Source organism: Triticum urartu, chromosome 5 (assembly GCF_003073215.2).
Source record: "Triticum urartu cultivar G1812 chromosome 5, Tu2.1, whole genome shotgun sequence".
Classification (NCBI taxonomy): Eukaryota; Viridiplantae; Streptophyta; class Magnoliopsida; order Poales; family Poaceae; genus Triticum; species Triticum urartu.
In genome coordinates this window covers 97,544,136-97,563,213 of record NC_053026.1, presented here as the reverse complement: position 1 = coordinate 97,563,213, position 19,078 = coordinate 97,544,136, and positions in this window count along the sequence as shown.

The following is a 19,078-nucleotide window of genomic DNA, read 5'->3' as shown; positions in this document are numbered from 1 at the left end:
TGAAAAGGATTATGTGCACCCAAGTATATCTAGAATAATCATCAACAATGACAAAGCCATAGAGGCAAGCAGTAGTAGTAAAAGTTGAGTAGTGAGTGGGACCGAAAAGATCCATGTGGAGCAGTTCGAAGGGTTGTGTAGTAGTCATGATTGTCTTCGAAGGATGTTTTGCCCTTGTCATCTTCCCTGCTTCACAGGCACCGCATAAATGATCTTTCTTGAACTTGACGCCCTTGATGCCTATGACGTGCTTTTTCTTCTCAAGGGTGTGGAGGTTCCTCATGCCAGCATGCCCAAGCCTTTGATGCCAAAGCCAGCATTCTAAAGCTTTTGCAAGAAGACATACTGCAAGTTGTGGTCCTGCTGAGAAATCTACCACGTACAAATCACCTTTTCGATACCCTTCAAACACTAGAGATTTGTCAGATTCCATTAGCACCAGGCAGCGATATTTTCCAAACATTACAATCATATTCAAATCGCAAAGCATTGAGACAGACATTAAGTTGAAGCTAAGGGATTCAACAAGCATGACTTTATCCATGTGTTGATCCTTTGAGATTGCAACTCTACCTAGACCCAATACCTTACTTTTACCAGTGTCAGCAAATGTGATGTGGCTCTTGTCGGATGGACGTAAAGTTGAGTCCATAAGAAGGCTTCTTCTGCCAGTCATGTGATTTGTACACCCACTGTCAATAATCCATTCTGAAGACTTTGAAGTCGTTGGTGTCGTACCCTACAGTGCAGTTAGGGGGATAGGCTTCACGAAGAGAATTGTGAAGCATAAACATTTGACGAACCAGTGGGTTATGAAAACTTAGATCCAGATTAGGACTAATAGGGAGAGTAGCAAGAGATTCAGGAGCAAAGTACATAACGATGCCATTCGGGCATTTTATCTTGCGCCCTACAAGATTTTTAAGGTCCCCAGCAATAGCATCAGAAGATTTTGTTTTTCTGCTGGAGACCTTTCCCTGCAAAAGAGAGTTAAGCTTTTTTAACCACCCACATCTTCAAGGGTGGCTTAGAAGCAATAAGTTTAAGTGCAGCATCTGAGAACTTTGGCTTTGGAGCCCTAGCAAACAGTCTAGCAGGGGGACAATAGTAATCATAAGAATAGGCAGAATAGTTCTTATTCATATGAACATGGCGGTTTGATGAACTGATCTCATTTTCATATGCCTGATTATGGTTTCCCTGCAAAACATTTGCGTTAGTGCGACTCTGGTGAGTCCTCTGTCTGTATGAAGCCTTTGGACCATATGAAGCCTTTGGTCTGAGGTTTGTCTTCTTCAAGTGAGGTGTCATGAAGACATTCACAGGAAGATTTTCCAGACACCTTTTCGGAACCCAGATCTTCTTCAAAGGCGGTCCATTCCTGCAGTTAGTACCAATGTACCTGGCAAATACTTCACCATTCTGACTCTTAAACAGTTTGTAGTTTGCATCAAAGGATTCATCAATGATAATGGGGTTAGCACAAGTGAAGCCAGATAGATTGGATGGATCTGCTGAGGATTCCTTTGCAGCAACCCATGTGGTTTTGGGGTACTGCTCAGGTTTCCAGTAAGAGCCATCTGCATTAATTTTCCTCACGAACCCAACACCCTCTTTCCTAGGGTTTCGGTTCAGAATTTGCTTCTTAAGGACATCACATAGTGTCTGATGCCCTTTCAGACTTTTGTACATCCCTGTTTCAAGCAATGTCTTCAACCTAGCATTCTCATCAGCAATAGCAGTGGTATCCTCAGGAGAGGGGTTAGTTACCACGTCAACAGTTGAAGATATTGCAACAGCAGTAGCAGTGGAACATTCAGCAACAGAATTAGCATTATCACGCTCAATGCATTTATGACATGGTGGTTCAAATCCTTCCTGAGCGGGACTGATCTGTTCGGAGCGAAGTGACTCATTTTCCTTTTGAAGATCTTCATGATCCGCTCTCAACTTCTCAAGATCTTGCTTCTTTTGAAGATAATCATAGGAAAGCTTTTCATGAGTAGTTGAGAGAGTCTCAAGCCGATCTTCAAGTTCCTGATACTTAACGTGAAGATTTTTTATGTCTTCAATTAAGGATTCAGAACGAGTCATTTCAGCACCCAACAGATCATCACTTCTGTCTAACAGTTTTTGAATATGTTCCATAGCTTTCTGTTGTTCAGTTGCAATTTTAGCAAGTGTTCTGTAGCTAGGTTTTGAATCACATTCAGAGTCATCGTCACTAGATGTTTCATAGCGAGTAGTGCGTGTGTTTACCTTGGCACCGCGTGCCATGAAGCAGTAGGTAGGAGTGGAGTCGTTCTTGTCATTTGCGTCGGTGTCGGTGATGCAGTCATTATCTTCAGTGTTGAAGATGGACTTGGCGACGTATGCTGTAGCCAGACTCACAATGCCAGAATCAGACTCCTCCTCAGACTCCACCTCTGCCTCCTCAGATGCGGACTCCTCCTCTGAATCCATCTCCTTTCCAACAAACGCACGTGCCTTGCCAGATGAGCTCTTCTTGTGTGATGAAGACTTTGATGAAGACTTGGAAGAAGATTTTGAGTATTTCTTCTTTTTCTTGTCGTCAGAATCATATTCCTTGCTCTTCTTCTTCCTTCTGTTCTCATTATCCCACTGTGGACACTCAGAGATGAAGTGTCCAGTTTTCTTGCACTTGTGACATGTTTTCTTCTTGTAGTCATGAGCAGAAGCTTCATCATTCCTTGAGCTTGATCGTGAAGATTTTCTGAAGCCTTTCTTCTTGGTGAATTTTTGGAACTTCTTCACTAGCATTGCAAGTTCTCTTCCAATGTCTTCAGGATCATCAGAACTGCAGTCAGATTCTTCTTCAGATGAGGAGACAACTTTTGCCTTCAAGGCTCGAGTTCGCCCATAGTTTGGGCCGTAGATATCTCTTTTCTTAGAAAGCTGAAACTCATGTGTGTTGAGCCTCTCAAGTATGTCAGACGGATCGAGTGTCTTGAAATCAGGACGTTCTTGAATCATCAGGGCCAGGATGTCAAACGAACTATCAAGTGATCTCAGCAGCGTCTTGACGATTTCATGTTTGGTGATCTCAGTGGCGCCGAGGGCTTGAAGCTCGTTTGTGATGTCAGTGAGTCTGTCAAATGTGTGCTGGACATTCTCATTATCATTTCGCTTGAAGCGGTTGAAGAGATTGCGAAGGACACTGATTCTTTGATCTCTCTGGGTTGAGATGCCTTCATTAACTTTGGAGAGCCAGTCCCAGACCAGTTTGGATGTCTTCAAGGCACTCACACGGCCATACTGTCCTTTGGTCAGATGACCACAGATGATATTCTTGGCAGTAGAGTCCAGTTGAACGAATTTCTTGACATCAGCAGCAGTGACACCTTCTCCGGCCTTGGGAACGCCGTTCTCGATGACATACCATAGGTCGACATCAATGGCTTCAAGATGCATGCGCATCTTAATCTTCCAGTAGGGATATTCAGTTCCATTGAAGACGGGGCAAGCAGCGGAGACTTTGATTATCCCTGCAGTCGACATAGCTAAAACTCCAGGTGGTTAAACTGAATCACACAGAACAAGGGAGCACCTTGCTCTGATACCAATTGAAAGTGCGTTATATCGACTAGAGGGGGGGTGAATAGGCGATTTTTATGAAAGTCTTCAAAACTTGGGAGTTATGAAGACAAACAGTGAAGATTATGCCTATTACTATGCAGCGGAAGTTAGATTACACAAGGAAAGCCATGGTCAAGTATTCAGTATAGTGAAAGCACAGTGACAAACAGCTTCAGTGTAGTAAGGATCAGGTAGGAAGAAGTTATGAAGCCAAACAACTCATACAGTTACGTTGTGAAGACAAAAGATAGAGCAAGCATGCAATGGCTTCACAATGAATAACAGTAAGTCAAAGGAAGTGAAGATGAAACCAGTGACACGTTGAAGACAATGATATGTTGGACCAGTTCCAGTTGCTGTGACAACTGTACGTCTGGTTGGAGCGGCTAGGTATTTAAACCTTAGGACACACAGTCCCGGACACCCAGTCAAGGACACTTAGTCCAAGACACCCAGTCCTCACCGTATTCTCCTTGAACTAAGGTCACACAGACCTCGTCCAATCACTCGTGGTAAGTCTTCAGGCGACTTCCAAACCTTCACAGACTTCGTTCACTGGCAATCCACAATTTCTCTTGGATGCTCAGAACGCGACCCCTAACCGTCTGGAGGATGCACAGTCCTCAAGTGTAATAAGTCTTCAGATCACTCAGACACGAAGACTTAAGTGATGCCCAATTTACTCTGGCTCTGGGTGGTTAGGGCTTTTCTCCTCGCTAGGAATTTTCTCTCAAAGGCTTCGAGGTGGGTTGCTCTCAAACGACAAAAGCCGTGCACTGAAATCTGAGCAGCCAACCGTTTATGGTTGTGGGGGTGGGCTATTTATAGCCACTTGGCAACCCGACCTGATTTGTCTGAAATGACCCTGGGTCACTAAGGAACTGACACGTGTACCAACGGTCGAATTTTGAACTCACACGGCAACTTTACTTGGGCTACAAGTAAAGCTGACTTGTCTGACTCTGGACAAGATTTTCTCTCATAGTCTTCGCTCGAAGACATAGGATTTGTATTAGGCATCACTTCAGTCATTCTGACTGGTTCTCTTGGACCCCACTTAACAGTACGGTGGTTCCTACGACACAACATAAATGAAATGAAACTACGAAGGATCTAAGTCTTCGAGTTCCATAAGCTTCATAGGGAGTCTTCTCATGTCATTGTCTTCAATATGAATATCTTCATAAACCACCATTGTCTTCAATGTCTTCGTACATTTTTAGGGGTCATCTCTGGTAGTAAAACCGAATCAATGAGGGACTTCTACCTGTGTTTTCCTGCAATTCTCACAACCACATTAGTCCCTCAACTAGGTTTGTCGTCAATACTCCAAAACCAAATAGGGGTGGCACTAGATGCACTTACACATGGTGATAAATAATTCCTTATATAAACTCTCTTGAAAGTGATTGTCATCAATTACCAAAATGGGGGAGATTGAAAGGACATGCGGTGCCCCCATGTGTGGTTTTGGTAATTGATGACAATCTCTATGGACTAACGGTTGCCTTTTGTTATATTTGAAGCATTTGTCCATAGGATTGTCTTGAAGTCCATGTGTTGGTTTCAAGGAGTTTATGAGATGGCCAAAGTGCTTTTCAAGGAATTATCCAAAGATTGGTCATGTGTGAGTTGATGTGGCCAAAGTGCTTTTCAAGGAATTATCCAAAGATTGGTCATGTGTGAGTTGAGATGGCCAAAGTGCTTTTCAAGGAATTATCCAAAGATTGGTCATGTGTGAGTTGAGCTTATTGCAAGCATGTCTTGAAGAAGAAGATTGTGTGATCATTCATGTTTACCTTTAAGACATCATCCAAATGAAGAGAGTTGGAAAGATTCAATGTTGATCAAGACTAAGTCAAGAGTGAATCAAGTTGATCAACTCACAAAGCGTAGAAGAAGTACCGAGAGGGATCAAGTGATCCCACGGTATGGTAAGCATTGTCCATTACGCTTTGTGTACTAACCCATGGTCTACGTGAGAGTTCTTTGTTGGTTAGGTATGTTTCCATGGTATTGCGTCAAGAGGAAGATCTCATACAACCCATGGAGGATGACATCAAGTGGTGATCTCCATCAAGTTTGCAGTGTGCAAGTTCAAGTGGAGCAACTCGAAGAGTGGCTCACCCATAATGGAGTATGGGGGAGCAATCAAGCTTGAAGCTTGCCGTCCATTGTGGTGTCAATGGAATTTTGAAGATGTGCCAAAGAGTGGCTCACCCATAGTGGAGTATGGAGTCTTCATCGAGCCAACACAATCAAGAAAGGTGGTCCAACTTGAGGAAGTCAAGATCGTTATCATCTAGCTCAAGTGGACTATGTGCAAGGCAAAGGTTTGCCCTTGATAGGTTTTCTATTTTACCGGTCTCATAGTGGTAGTTGGGAGACCGGGTTGTAGGATCGATTGTCGCAATATCAAGGGGGGCTCTCTAGGGAGTATCTTGATCGTATCATTAGTCGAGAGCTCAAACCATTGCATCCTTGCATCATCTTTCTTGGTTCTTGTTTGGTTCCATTTGTGAGTCTTAGGGCTTATGGTCATCTTGATGACAATCTTGAGTTCATCGAAAACGGAGTTCGCATGCATCTTCTATGATGTTTTCAGTGTTGGAGGTTTTACCATTCTTATCCGAGGAAGGGTTCTCACCATTTTATTATGGTCCTTTTCTCATTTGCTTCTTATTGATATTTCTCTCAATATTGTGTTAGCCCTTGTCATTAGCTTTCCAACAAACTTGATTTCGTCGAATTCGGAGCTCATATGCGAAAGTTGTGGCTGTTTTGATATTGCCTGTTTTACACAGAGAGGTTGTACCGCCCCATGGAGAGGTTGTATCGCTTGACCGGTACAACCGGTGTTTGGAGCAGTTGAACCGCTTCAAAATTAGTCCGGAGGTTGTACCGGTCATGTACCGCTCTACCACCGGACTGGCCTCTCTTGTGGTGCGGTTGTTGGGCGGTTGTGGGCCGGTTGTACCGCTTATTGCCTGTTACCGATTGTACCGGTGCTCATAGAGGTTGTACCACTCCTATGTTGTTCTGTACATAACGGGCAGATTCGTGAGGACCTATTTAAGGGGGTCTTCTTCCCCAATGGTTCCCTATCTCTTGAGCTTGTTTTTGCCCCCATTGTTGACCTTCTTTGAGCTTGCTAACTCTCACTCCCTCCATGGATTCTTGCTAGTTTCTGAGGGAAAAGAGAGAGGAGATCTAGATCCACATTTCCACCAATCACTTTCTCCTCTGTGTGAGGGGAACCCCTTGGATCTAGATCTTGGAGTTCTTGGTGTTCTCCTTCTTGTTCTTCCTCTCATTTTCCTCCCTAGCATTAGTTGCTGCGGTGGGATTTGAGAGAGAAGGACTTGGGCACTCCGTGTGCCCTTGCCAGTGCATTTGGTGCATCGGTTTGAGTTCTCCACGGTGATACGTGGAAGTGAAGTTTGAGAAGCTTATTACTCTTGGGTGTTTGGGCACCCTAGAGCTTATTCCTCTTGGGTGCCTTGGCGCCCTAGACGGTTGGTGTTGTTTGGACCTCAATCATTGTGGTGTAAAGCTCCGGGCAAGCGTCGGGGTCTCCAATTAGGTTGTGGAGATCGCCCCGAGCAATTTGACGGGTACCGGTGACCGCCCCCAAGGGTTGCCAAAGTGTACGGGTTCGGTGACCGCCCCCAAGGGTTTCCATTTGTACGGGTTTGGTGACTGCCCTCAAGGGTCCCTTAGTGGAATCACGGCATCTTGCATTGTGCGAGGGCGTGAGGAGATTACGGTGGCCCTAGTGGCTTCTTGGGGAGCATTGTGCTTCCACACCACTCCAAACAGAGATTAGCATCCGCAAGGGTGTGAACTTCGGGATACATCGTCGTCTCCGCCTGCCTCGGTTATCTCTTACCCGAGCTCTTTACTTCTGCACTTTACTTTGTGATAGTTGTATTGTTTCTTGTCATATATCTTGCTATCACATAGTTGCTTATCTTAATTAGCATAAGTTGTTGGTGCACATAGGTGAGCCTAGTTGTTTTAGGTTTTGTGCTTGACAAATTAACCGCTAGGTTTATTCCGCATTTGTTCAAGCCTAAATCGTAATTTTTTTTAAAAACGCCTATTCACCCCCCTCTAGGCAACATCCACGATCTTTCAACCGGTTCTTCAGGCAGCGGAGCCGGACACTGGATCCGCTTCGCCCTCTCCATCCAGTCCTAAAAGTGCAATGATAAACTCAGATATCATCTTCAAAACAATTAAGTTGGGGATACGTCAGAAATAACATGCCTCGCTGGCGGGGTGTTTGCAATCGTGACCACGGTCTGAATCCGCGGCCGGTGGCTTCTCGTTGCCCTTAAAGAGCAACTTCCAGGCACCTTCATGAGTAGTCTCGAAGAGCCTTATCAAGGTCTGGTGCATCTTCGAATTGAATTCCCACAGAGGGCGGCTTCGGTGCTGGCATGGAAGAATCCGGCGAACTAGCATCACCTGGATTACATCAACGAGCTTGACATTCTTGGTCACCATGCTTTGAACGTGCATCTGCAGTGCTATTAACTCGTCAGGTGAACACCAGTCCGGACTCTTCTCGACCCAGGAGGTGAGTCGCATGGGAGCACCGGAGCGGAATTCGGCAGCTGCGGGCCATGTGGTGCCGCAAGGTTCTGTGATGTAGAACCACTACTTCTGCCACTCCTTTACTGTCTCCACAACAGTGCCTTTGGGCTAGGAGACGTTGGACAACTTGCTCACCATGGCTCCTCCACACTCCGCGTGCTGGCCATCCACCACCTTCGGCTTCACGTTGAAGACTTTGAGCCACAGCCCGAAGTAGGGGTGGATGTGGAGGAAGGCCTTGCACACGACGATAAACGTCGAGATGTTGAGGAAGGAATTCGGGGATAGATCATGGAAATCTATCCCGTGATAATACATCAGCCCGCGGACGAAAGGGTGGAGTGGAAACCCTAGCCCGCGGAAGAAATGGGGGATGAATACTACCCTCTCGATGGGATTCGGCATGGGGACGACCTGTCCCTCGGCCGGCAGACGCTGGGCGATCTCCTTCACCAAATATTCGGCCGCCCGAAGCTCAGTAATGTCCTCCTTGACAGAGGAGACCATCAACTTGTCCTGACCTCCGGATCCGGACATGGTTGCTTGAGTGGAAAGGAGATGAGAACTTGGGCGCTGGAGCTCGAGATTGGAAAGGCGGAGACAGAGAGAGGGCGAGAGAAAGGAATACGGAGTCCTTATACCCTTATAAAGGCAGCGAATATTAAACGCCTCCTCACTCGCCTTAAGATCCGCATATTCCCAAGGGCTGTGTAAACGACACGGTTGGATTACCCATGCCCACATTGATGAGAATCCTGCAATAAGGGGAGACGATCTCTGCTTCGACAAGACGTGCCAATGGCAACCGCTTCTCGAAACATGGAGCGGCAGACGAAAATCGGTGCAAAATTATGACCGGACAGACGTGATGTCACGTTGTAAAAAGCTGACAGCGGATGGAACTCGTGTAAGAATATATTCTATCTGCGGTTGTGTATCGTGTGTGCGATAGGTCCGGATACTATCATCACATCCGAAGACTAACTCGAAGTTCAGATGGATGGGAACCTGCCTTGCAATGCCGAAGACAATCTGCGCGTCGGACTCCTCGTCATTGAAGCCAGGTTCAGGGACTAAGGGGTCCTCGGGCGTCCGGCCTGTTATCCATTGGGCCGGACTGATGGGCTGAGAAGACATGAAGGCTGAAGACCGTACCCGTGTCCGGATTGGACTCTACTTGGCGTAGGAGGCAAGCTTGGCGAATGACTATGAAGATTCCTCCTTATGTAACCGACTCTATGTAAACCCTAGATCCTCCCGGTGTCTATATAAACCGGAGGAGTTAGTCCGGAAGGCATATAATCATTACCATAGTCATTCAGGTTAGACTTCTAGGGTTTAGCTATTACGATCTCGTGGTAGATCAACTCTTGTAATACTCATATTCATCAAGATCAATCAAGTAGGAAGTAGGGTATTACCTCCATAGAGAGGGCCCGAACCTGGGTAAACATCGTGTCCCCCGTCTCCTGTTACCATCGATCCTAGACGCACAGTTCGGGAGCCCCTACCCAAGATCCGCCGGTTTTGACACCGACACTAGTGACTACTGAAGTTCAAATGGGTTCTGAAGAACCACACCCCACTCCGTCCATCCCTAAAGAGATTCCAGCCACTAGCACTGATGACATTGCTGCTGAAGAATTGAAGACCCAGGATGCCACTGAAGAAGAAAATGAAATTCCTCAGCCTGCGGAAACTGAGATCGCGATTCTTGAGATCGCGATTCCTAAGGTTGTGATGCAATTGACTGACACTCCTCATGCCAAGCCAAAGGATCCTTTCTCGAAGAAGCAAAAATTCAAGGCTGATGAATTCTTCCACGAGCATGTTTTCTTCACGGACTACAACCCCTATGACTCTGCTCGCCTTAGAAGAAAGTGCTTCTGGACTGCCAGCCAAGCAAACTTCTATTCTTCGCTGCTATTCAACAAAGACAAAGTCTTCGACCATGAGCATATTCCTCAGTTGGACATGGAATCACTGCCCTGCTTTGCGCCAGTCCTCGGTGTTCTTCATGATGCTGGTCTGCTCAACTTTTGCATGGATATTGTTGATTGGAATGAAGAGCTAATTCTTTAGTTCTATGCGACGCTACACATCACAGGAGAAGCTGAAGATGTGAACACTTGGGTATTGGACTGGATGATAGAGAACACACATTTAAAAGCACCGGCCTCTGAATTACTTCATGCCCTGCCTGCCAGTCCTCCCCTTGAAGGCGCTCGTTGCATCTATCATGAACATGAACTTACTGCTCACTACATGCAAGTGTTGATGAAGCCGCTGAAGCCCGGTCAAGCTCCAAGGACCAAATTCCTCGTGAAGGAATTGCTGTTTGTGCCTAGAACTGTCTATCGCATTCTGACGAAGACATTGAGTCCAATCAAAGGCCACGATTCAAATGATGAATAAGTTGTTGGCATCATGAAGAATCTGCTATTCAATATCATACATGGCATTCCTATAAACTACCATGATTTCTTCATGAGGACTCTGGCAAATGTTGCCCTCTCTCCATTTGAGTTGAAGCTTTATGCTCCTTGGATTATGAGATTCCTTGGAACTAGGTCTTCACTCAACTACAAGGCTGATTTTTAGAATCATGTTAGTTATTTGCCCCCCATTGAAGTCCTCTAGCGGACATTTTCCTCATCCGATGAAAAGGGCAAGGCTACTGCAATTATTGATGAAGACATTCGTTCATTGGATGGTCTGTTCCGCAAAGCTGCATCTTACTCCACCAATGATGACTCTGCCACTCATGACTCTGCTGCAAATGCTTCAAAGCAAAATCCTCAAGGCACAGCTCCAAGGGTGATGACTGATCGTGAGCTTCCAGTCTTCACCAGAAGGTCGATCGCAACCACAAATGGGTTAAGCGTCAGTTTGGTTCTATTCTTCACAACATGACTACTACACACAATGCAGTGAAGAAAAACCATTACTACCTCCTTGAAGTCTTCGGTCGCACCTAGGCTGTTTTGTCACATCTGTGTGGTGAAGATGATCTGAAGCAAATGGGTTTCAAGCAGGACTTTGAGTGGTCTCAGCCGCCACCGGCGAAAAAATTCAAGAAGACTAAAGTTCCTTCCTTGGTAGCCAGCTCATATTCTTCATCACACATGAAAGATGAACATGAAGACTTGGACAACACTGTGGCAGGCCCTACTTCAACAACTGACCCCAACAATGCTGGCGCTCCTTCATCGACTCAGTGATGATATTCTTCAGGGGCGTTAGTCATCATTTTTCTTCCCTTTTGGTCATTCAATGACAAAGGGGGAGAAATTTGAGTTAGTCTTCAAGCGGGTCTACTTATATGGGCGTTTTTTTCTAAGTTACAACTCTCGTTCTTTTGAAGACTTTGCTGGATCGAGTTGTAAACTTAAACCCGATGGTGGTCTGATACTTTTGTTGTGTTCTTCTACATGCTTATTCTTCTCATATATGTTAATGCACGCATGTTGAATTACATCAGTCACCATATTTCATCATGCACTTCAAATTCTTCATATTATATGTTAAATGCGTGTATGGATTACAAGATATAGGGGGAGATCTCCATGATTCTACTCTTCAAATGTGCATTGCTTCAAAATCTAATTCCTCACTATGCACATCTTCAGGGGGAGTTCTTCTATATCTTGTAATCAAATTCCTCAATATCAGTATTTACACTTCATATGTTTATCCCCGTTGAAAACTTAACATGTATTGTCGTCAATCACCAAAAAGGGGGAGATTGTAAGTGCATCTAGCGCCCCTTAGTGATTTTGGTGTATTGAAGACTTATAGGTTAAGGGATTGATGCGTTTGTGAGTGTACACAGGTCTATAAGTCTATGAGGAGTTTGATATTTACAGAGAAATTCGACCCCTAAAAATGAAGTTCTTCAGCTGAAGACTTTGGATTTCTGAAGACTTTGAAAGTGAAGAAATTGGTGTGATCCTGAAGACTTGGTATTCATTCGAGGAACATGAAGCGTGAAGAGTTTTGTTTTTGTAGTTTCATTTTCTCTTTCTTGAGTCATAGGAAACACGGTACTGTTAAAGGGGGTCGAGGAAATACTAAGGATAAATTTCCAAGTGATGCTCAAGTCAAAATCCTACACCTACCAATCCCTTCGAGTGAAGCCACTGGAAATCTCATACAGTTCAGTCAATTTCTTTAGTGACAGAGAGGAAGCTCTTCTGGTCTCTCAGGAATTTGTTCTAACTGGGGAGTTAGGAATTCGCCAGTGTGGATTGCCTACAAGAGAGGAACATGATAGCCCTGAGGAATTTAATAGTCAAATTTCCGACCGTTGAGGTGCTACGCGCTAGTGTCCCAAAATATCCTTCCACCTAACGGTCATATCATTGAAGGGCATTTATGTCTTATCATGTCGGGCTGCTCCCTAGGCTATAAATAGCCGCCCCCCTACTACCACTAGCTGGTTGGCTGCTCCGAGAGAAACTGACACTTGTCATTTGAGAGCATCCCATCCTCCGAGGACTTTGAGCGAAAATCATCAAGTGAGGAAAACCCAAACCCAAACACCTACAAACCCAAAGTGATTGAGCATCACTGAAGAGATTGATCCTGCGTGGATCCGACGCTTTTTACCTTTGAGGACTGTGCATCTTTCAGACGGTTAGGCGTCATGGTCTAGAGCATCCAAGAGGAAATTGTGGATCGCCGAGTGACCGAGTCTATGAAGGTTTGGAAGTCACCTGAAGACTTACCACGAGTGATTGGGCGAGGTCTGTGTGACCTTAGCTCAAGGGGAATACGGTGAGGACTGAGTGCTCTGGACTTCGTGTTTAGGACTGGGTGTCTGGGACAGTGTGTCCTCAGGTTTGAATACCTAACCGCCCTAACCAGACGTACAACTGTCATAGCAGTTGGAACTGGTCTACCAAATCATTGTCTTCACCGAGCTAACTGGTTCCAATTCCTCAACCTTTCCATTTCCTCATTTCTGTGTTGTGTGTGTGTTCATATCTGTTTGAAGACTTTGACTGAAGACTTTCTCTATTTCCTCAATTCAATTTCTTCAGTCTGTTTGTCTTCATTCTGTTTATCCTGTGTTTACGCTATCCGTACTCTGTGCTTGTATTCATTTCATTATGAAGACCATGCTTATTGTAACGCCTCGGATACAACTTTCCATATTTGTATCTCCGACTCTTGCCTTTTCCGGAGATGCGATATGAGTTTCCCTTCGTGGTTGGGTTTTGTCTTTGTTTTTCTTTTGTTCATGTCATGCTTTTCATATCATGTCATCATGTGCGTCGCATTTGCATACGTGTTCGTCTCATGCATCCGAGCATTTTCCCCGTTGTCCGTTTTGCAATCCGACACTCCTACGTCCTCCAGCGCCCCCTTTTGTCTCTTCTCGTGAGAGGGTGTTAAACATTCTCGAAATGGACTGAGATTTGCCAAGCGGCCTTGGTACACCACCGGTAGACCGCCTGACAAGTTTCGTGCCATTTGGAGTTCGTTTGATACTCCAACGGTTAACCGGAGAACCGTAAAGGCCTCGTGTGTGTTGCAGCCCAACACCCCTTCAAAGTGGCCCAATAAGCCATCCAAACCCCCTACATCCTCTCAGCCGTTCGATCACAATCGCATGGCCTAAAACTGCACCTCATTTGGACTCTCCTAGCTCCCAGAATCTATAAATAGGCCTCCCCCGTCCAAATTCGTGGATGAACCCTAAAAAAATAGCCCCCCCCCGCCACCGGACAATTTCCACCGTTGCCGGACGCGTCCTCCTCCGCCACCCATGCCAACCGGCGAGCGACACATGGCGCCGCGCTCCACCACGCGGGCCCGCTGGGGTCCGACCGCGGCCCTCCCGACCCGATCCGTCGTCGCCGTCGCCTGCGCGCAGTGCGCCACCCGCGCGGGACCCCGAGCGCCTGCCGCGCCGTGCCACCCTGTTCCTCCACCGCGCCGGCGCCCGCCCTTCATCACCTCCTCCGGCGCCGTCCCGCTCCAAGCTCCCCGTCGACCGTGCATGCCGACCCCGCGCTGCCTCCGCCCTCTTCTTCGCCGACTCCGACCGGCCCCCTCCTCGTCCGCAAGCTCCGGATCCGGCAAGTCCAACTCCGGCGACCGCCGTCCCTGCCTACTCCGGCGAGAGCCCCGGTGAACCTCGGTTTGTGCGCCAGATCCAGATCCAGTCAAACCAAGGTTGACCCCGTTTTCCCCAAAGTCCCTAACATTTTCAGCTCATGTTCATTGCATCATAACTCTGTGCTCGTAGCTCTGTTTTGGGCGTGCCATATATCAAAATGTTCATCAGGATGTGTTCTTCATTTTGTTCCATTGTGCCATGCTTGTTTGAGTCCATTTGGATACTAGCACAAGCATACAAAGTAGCTCTCGTGTTATTGCTAATTTCAGGGACTTAGAATTCTACTAAGTCATTTCCCTGCTGATATTTTTATGCCATGTATTCATGTTGCTACAGTGAGATTCATGCTTATTTTGAGTATGTTCAGTAAGGACGATTTTGACATATGGTTATGATCCATCCATCCATGCCCCTATTTGCATTTAAAGAGTACCCTAGCATGACTTAATCTTGCTCTACTTTCGCTATAAAATGTTCCTGGCAGATTGTTTACGTGTTAATCAATTTTGCCAAGGTTGTTGTAGTTGATCCATGCATGCTACGAGCTTGTTCTTGCTTTGGTTAGACTTATGATCATGTCTTCTTGCTAGAAGTATGCTTAGCTTGTCATGCAATGCCTTGTCTTGAGTGAATCGAGCTCGCAAAGAGGCCTTCATAACTCTGTTTATGCCATGCCCAGTTTTCTGCTAAGTCTAAATCTGTTAACGAAACTTGCTATGTTTACATGGGTGCCATCTTATTTTCTGTGCCCTTTTGTCTCGTGGTAAGTAAGGGACTTTTATTATATGCTTTGAGTAGATTCATGCCATGCTTTTGTTTGCTATAATCTGTTCCTGTAGCATGCTGTTAGCTTGCTCTAAACATTGTTTCCTGATGTTAATTCCTGGCATGTTAGTATTTTCACTAAGTCTGTGATGCTGATATCTTTTGCACTTTTGACATGCTTGTTTGAACCTACTCTTGTGTGATTTAGCCGTAGCTCAGTGTTCATCTTTTTCAAGCATCTTGAGTAGATCACTGCCATGTGCTTTGTTGTTATGTTGGAGTGCAGTAGCTTAGTTTCTTGTTGCATTCTAGATAGCATCGTGCTGTTAATCGCAGATTTGTGCCATTATTGTTTTGCTTGCCATTTGCAAACCGTGCATCCGATTCCGGTGATCTTTATATCGATTTCGACCGAAATCAACTCATCTTTCCAGTGGCACACTTGGTTTGACAAGTTGAGGCCTGGTTCAATCTTTTCCTTCCGGAGCACGCATATGCATTGCATATCACATCCCGCATATCATGTCATGTTTTGCATCATGTTGCTTGCGCATTGCACCGTGGTTGATTGTGGTTTCTTTTGCTTGTGATCTTGCTTTGGGTAGAGCTGGGAGACGATTACGTGATCGAGGAACCCGTTGAGTACGCTTACGAGGATCAAGCTTACGTCAACTCGGAGAACTTTGCAGGCAAGATGACCATACCCTCGAAATCACTTCTATCTTTGCTTGCTAGTTGTTCGCTCTATTGCTATGTTGCGATACGTACCACTTGCTATATCATGCCTCCCATATTGCCATGTCAAGCCTCTAACCCACCTTTCCTAGCAAACCGTTGTTTGGCTATGTTACCACTTTGCTCAGCCCCTCTTATAGCGTTGCTAGTTGCAGGTGAAGATGGAGTTTGTTCCTTGTTGGAACATGATTATTGTTGGGATATCATTATCATATCTTGTTTACTTTAATGCACCTATATACTTGGTAAAGGGTGGAAGGCTCGGCCTTATGCCTGGTGTTTTGTTCCACTCTTGCCGCCCTAGTTTCCGTCATACCGGTGTTATGTTCCTTGATTTTGCGTTCCTTACGTGGTTGGGTTATAATGGGAACCCCTTGACAGTTCGCCTTGAATAAAACTCCTCCAGCAAGGCCCAACCTTGGTTTTACCATTTGCCACCTAAGCCTTTTTCCCTTGGGTTCCGCGGACTCAAGGGTCATCTTTATTTTAAACCCCCGGGCCAGTGCTCCTCTGAGTGTTGGTCCAACTTGTCAGCCGCCGGTGGCCACTAGGGGCAACTCTAGGTTGTCCTACCGGAAGTTTGGACAATCCGGTGTGCCCTGAGAACGAGATATGTGCAGCTCCTATCGGGATTTGTCGGCACATTCGGGCGGCTTTGCTGGTCTTGTTTTACCATTGTCGAAATGTCTTGTAACTGGGATTCTGAGTCTGATCGGGTCTTCCTGGGAGAAGGAATATCCTTCGTTGACCGCGAGAGCTTGTGATGGGCTAAGTTGGGACACCCCTGCAGGGTTTTGAACTTTCGAAAGTTGTGCCCGTGGTTATGGGCAGATGGGATTTTGTTAATATCTGGTTGTAGAAAACTTGAAACTTAATGAGGGAGTCCTGGATTAGGGGGTGTCCAGATGGCCGGACTATACCTTCAGCCGGACTCCTGGACTATGAAGATACAAGATTGAAGACTTCGTCCCGTGTCCGGAAAGGACTTTCCTTGGCGTGGAAGGCAAGCTTGGCGATACGGATATATAGATCTCCTACCATTGTAACCGACTTTGTGTAACCCTAACCCTCTCCGGTGTCTATATAAACCGGAGGGTTTTAGTCCATAGGACAACATACAGAACAACAATCATACCATAGGCTAGCTTCTAGGGTTTAACCTCTCCGATCTTGTGGTAGATCTACTCTTCTACTACCCATATCATCAATATTAATCAAGCAGGACGTAGGGTTTTACCTCCATCAAGAGGGCCCGAACCTGGGTAAAACTTCGTGTCTAGACGCATAGTTCGGGACCCCCTACCCGAGATCCGCCGGTTTTGACACCGACATTGGTGCTTTCATTGAGAGTTCTTCTATGTCATCGCCGTTAGGCTTGATGGCTCCTACGATCATCAATAGTGATGCAGTCCAGGGTGAGACCTTCCTCCCCGGACAGATCTTCGTCTTCGGTGGCTTCGCACTGCAGGCCAATTCACTTGGCCATCTGGAGCAGATCGAAAGCTATGCCCCTGGCCGTCAGGTCAGATTTGGAAGTTTAAACTACACGGCTAACATCCGCGGGGACTTGATCCTCGATGGATTCGAGCCACTGCCGAGCGCGCCGCACTGTCATGACGAGCATGATCTAGCTCTGCCGCCGAACAGTGCCCTGGAGGCCGCACCCGTATCGGCTTCGACCCTTAATTCGGAGCCAACTACGCCGATCGAGGATGGGTGGTTGGACGCCGCCTCAGGGGATGCGATCCCAACGGCGATCGAGCCGAACACCAGCCCCGCACTCTGCGAGACTCGTGACTCCAAGGAGCCGGACTCCTATCCAGACTCCGAACCCTCCGCGCCCCTGCCGATCGAATCCGATTGGGCGCCGATCATGGAGTTTACTGCCGCGGACATCTTCCAGCACTCGCCTTTCAGCGATATTCTGAAGACACTAAAGTCTCTCTCTTTATCAGGAGAGCCCTGGCCGGACTACGGTCAGCAAGGTTGGGATACGAACGATGAAGAATTTCAAAGCCCACCCACCACCCACTTTGTAGCCACTGTCGACGATTTAACCGACATGCTCGACTTCGACTCCGAAGACATTGATGGTATGGACACCGATGCAGGAGACGATGAAGAACCAGCGCCTATTGGGCCCTGGAAAGCCACCTCGTCATATGACATATACATGGTGGACACCCCAAAAGAAGGAGACGGCGATGGAACAGCGGAGGATGACCCCTCCAAGAAACAGCCTAAGCGCCGGCGTCAGCAGCGCCGCTCAAAATCCCGCCAAAGCAAATACGGTGACTCCAGCACGGGAGATAGTAATACTCCAGAGAGCGCCGAAGAACCCCCCCCCCCCCAGCAAGATTCAGCACAGGAGGACGGAGAAGCCAGCCCTCACGAGAGAGCGGCAGACAGAGAGGTCGAGGACGATAACTATACGCCTCCCTCCGAAGACGAGGCAAGCCTCGACGACGATGAATTCGTCGTGCCAGAGGATCCCGTCGAGCAAGAGCGTTTTCAACGCAGGCTTATGGCCACGGCAAGAAGCTTCAAGAAAAAACAGCAACAACTTAGAGCTGATCAAGATTTGCTAGTTGACAGATGGACTGAAGTCCTTGCAGCCGAAGAGCATAAACTCAAACGCCCCTCCAAGAGCTACCCAAAGCGCAGGTTGCTACCCCGAATAGAGGAGGAAGCACTTAAACCTACATCACCAGCACTTGATACGGCCGACCGGCCACCTCGTGGCCGCGACAGAGAGGCCTCTCGGCCCTCCACTCAAGCCGCACCCCATACCAAGGCACGGGAAAATGCGCCAGACCTGCGAGATATGTTGGAGGACAAGGCAAGGCAAACAAGATCGATCTACGGATCACGTGGGCGCCCCATGACTCGAGACGGTAACCGTCACGCCGGACACAAATCCGGTAGGGCCGAACACAGTAGACAAAGCTCATTGGAGCTACGTCGTGATATAGCCCAGTACAGAGGCACCGCACACCCACTATGCTTCACAGACGAAGTAATGGATCATCAAATCCCCGAGGGTTTCAAACCCGTAAACATCGAATCATATGATGGCACAACAGATCCTGCGGTATGGATCGAGGATTATCTCCTTCATATCCACATGGCTCGCAGCGATGATCTCCACGCCATCAAATACCTCCCACTCAAGCTTAAAGGACCAGCTCGGCATTGGCTTAACAGCTTACCAGCAGGATCAGTCGGTTGTTGGGAGGACCTGGAAGCCGCATTCCTCGA